The sequence below is a fragment of the Triticum dicoccoides genome, chromosome 3B (assembly GCF_002162155.2).
Source record: "Triticum dicoccoides isolate Atlit2015 ecotype Zavitan chromosome 3B, WEW_v2.0, whole genome shotgun sequence".
Lineage (NCBI taxonomy): Eukaryota > Viridiplantae > Streptophyta > Magnoliopsida > Poales > Poaceae > Triticum > Triticum dicoccoides.
Genome location: NC_041385.1, coordinates 502,908,684 through 502,911,576, shown reverse-complemented (window position 1 = coordinate 502,911,576; position 2,893 = coordinate 502,908,684). Strand labels below are relative to the sequence as shown.

At 45.1% G+C, this 2,893-nt stretch overlaps 1 long non-coding RNA gene across 6 annotated transcripts in view; it reads left to right on the top strand.

Annotated features, from left to right (window-relative positions):
• The first annotated feature begins 1,701 nt into the window (after nucleotides 1-1,701).
• Nucleotides 1,702-2,893, top strand: part of LOC119276765 — a 12,328-nt gene continuing 11,136 nt past the window's right edge. For 4 of the 6 annotated variants that reach the window (XR_005136799.1, XR_005136798.1, XR_005136795.1 and 1 more), the window contains exon 1: nucleotides 1,702-2,371. This is a non-coding gene — a long non-coding RNA (uncharacterized LOC119276765). The other 2 variants (XR_005136797.1, XR_005136796.1) reach the window with 2 other exon arrangements.

Below are 2,893 nucleotides of genomic sequence, written 5' to 3'. Positions count from 1 at the left end.
ATTCCAAGATTCAACCACTATCTAGGAACGGTCATTCCCGTCGTTTTGACCGCATTTTCAAACGGGCATAAAAAATTCAAAAAAATCAGAAAATTGGAAAACCTTCGCATTGTGTCATTATATGTGACCAAGTTCCCAAAAAATAATAAACTTGTAATACGGCAATTATTTTAAAAAAGTGTTATCAGAAATGAGCTATCATGCATGAAGATTCATGGCTTTCAAGCCAAATGATCAATCTTATGGCCACATTCATGGCATAGTTTGTTCAAATGATCTCATATTGTGCAGAAGGGTGCATCTTGGAATTCCAAACAATGTTGCCTAAGGGAGTTTTCATTTTCTTTTCACGGAATTTTCCATTTTCTGAGTGCCCAAAATGAGTTTTTTTGTGAAGGACCTACCATATATTTGTTGCAAAATTGGACCTGATCAATTTTATAAAATACTAGGCCATATTTAATGCACAATTGACAAAATGGTTGGGTGTCAAAAGTATTGATCCACCTCTGGTGAAAAAGACAAATTCCCGCCGATTTAGTAGGAAGCGGGTCAAGTTTAAACTGCAGCTACCTCATAGTTTGCTTTTTATTTTTTCCAAAAATAATTTTTAAGTACATAAGTATCTATTTAATCAGAAATACATGGTTTGGTGGCGAGACATCGAGGTTTGGATGGTGGCCGAGGGCCCCAACTCTAGAGCGCGTAAGCTCGCATGCCCGCCGGATGGTCACCGCATGACCGTGGCGTTGCCATGCGTTCTAGGTGGCCTAGGCATGTCTAGTGGGTTGGGCGCTCCCCAGATAGGTGATAGGAATAAAATTACAACATAAGATTCTCATGAGAAGACCGAACTATGCTCAAACTTGAATTAGCAGCCAAATGTTTGATTAGCAATACGGGAATTGCACATGGCCAATGGGCGTGAGTTTTGGCTGAGGATGATCATATACTAAGAAGAATGTCTTCACAAATTTTTAGGGAAATCAAGAATATATAAATAACACTTCCTTCACAAAGTGCTGCTATGAACAAAATAGGAAAATAAATATTGTTGAATTATTTTGAACTAGGCAAGGAAGGTTTTTGACATATTTGATGAAGATATAATCCAAACAATTTATGAGAATTTTTTGGGGATTTTTGGAATAATAGAAATATAGGTTGCTTCACAACCTAGGGCAAAAATTGACACATGGACATGACACATAGGCAAAACTGATGAGATGTCGCCTAGTCATCACAACCCACCACAATTTACAAGGCTATGACCATCTATATTGGTCGTTAACAACTAGAAATAAGGCAGCGGACCATCGCTGTTTGCTTTATGACCATTTCGTGTAAGGAAATTACGACCTTTCTGACCAAAATGGTCGCAATGGTTTAGGGTTTGGAGCCCCCTGAACAGCTTTTGACAAATTGGTCTCAAATGGTCGTAGATCTATGACCAATCTCTACTCCTAATGTCTTAGTTGATAGTCACCGTTCACCGGTTAAATTTCGTACCATCTTCTTCTGGTTTATTTTCGTCCCTACTCCCACCTCCCAGGTATCCCCTCGCATGAAAAAAACCAACCCACGTTACGAAGGAGTGATGCCTCGACGTACTACCCTCGCAAGAAAAATCCAACGAAAAAAGCCGACGAAAGAAAACCAACGAAAAAAAATCGCTCCCTCGTAACGTGCCAACGAGCGAAGCCTCCAGGGTACCCTCAGCGACGCCACACCAGATCCCATCGCCGCTGCCGTCGCACTCGCATCCCTCCGCCGCCGCCCTCGCACATCAAGCCGCCGCAGATCCATCCATTTGCCGCCGCCCTCGCACATGAAGCCGCGGCTGATCCCTGCGCTACCTCGATGGGAGCCATCGACCGTCTCGCTACAACTTGAAGCTGCAACTTGGGTGGTGCCATGACTCCTTGTGCAGAGAAAACAAGACGAGGGGGAGGTCAAGGAGGAGCAGCAGGAGTGAGGAAAAGACGGCGGCGGAGAAGTCCCTGCTCGCGGAGAGCTCGATCGGTGGTGACGAACTCCGAACCGCATGTTCTGGCGACAGAGGGCTTGAACCGGTCGATGGGAAGACCTGTAGGCGCGCGGCGGCTGCGGTTTGGGACGGCGGCGAAGCTGCAACTCGGACGATGCCATGGCTTCCTATGCAGAGAAAACGGGACGAGGGGGAGGTCAGGGAGGAGCAGCAGGAGGAGTGAAGAAAAAAGGGCGGCGGAGAAGGCCCTGCTCGCCGGAGAGCTTGACTGGCGCCAACGCTCACTGCAGCGGGAGTATGCTCGGGCGTACCGGCATGAGAGCTGCAGTTGGTGGGAATTGGCTGCGGGCATAGGAACCGTGGATTGATCCCACGTACACACAGGTACTATAATTTTTCCCCTATGCTTCTTCTAGATTTCGTTTTGAGCTGATGGGTCTGAGATGTGGCAACACTTCTGGGCTCTACGAAATCCATGGCTCAAGTGCGTGTCCCGGGGTCCCAGCCTCCATCACTTCTTCCGTTCCGGCTTGCTTCAAGAACAAAAAAATTCTGTGTGGAAGACCACTAGCAGAACTGAATGTTGTATGCACCTTCATCTTGCCATCCAATTACTTGGATTATTTGGGACTAATTCCTTTCTTTTTAACCGTACTATAGTTATATAGCAGGGTAAGGATACATGCTTGTACTGCCTCTATCATAAATTGCACATGAGTTGATTCCGAGTTTAGACAGCTAGCAATCTGAAGGTATTGCTCTTTCATTTTATTTCAGATCACAAGGAAATGGGTTCAGATATGTGACTACTCTATGCTGTACTAACTACTCTATGTTGTACTGACTGATCTTAGAATTATATTTGGTCCAGGATTAGTTCATCTGTTAATTCTCAGAGCACTTTTG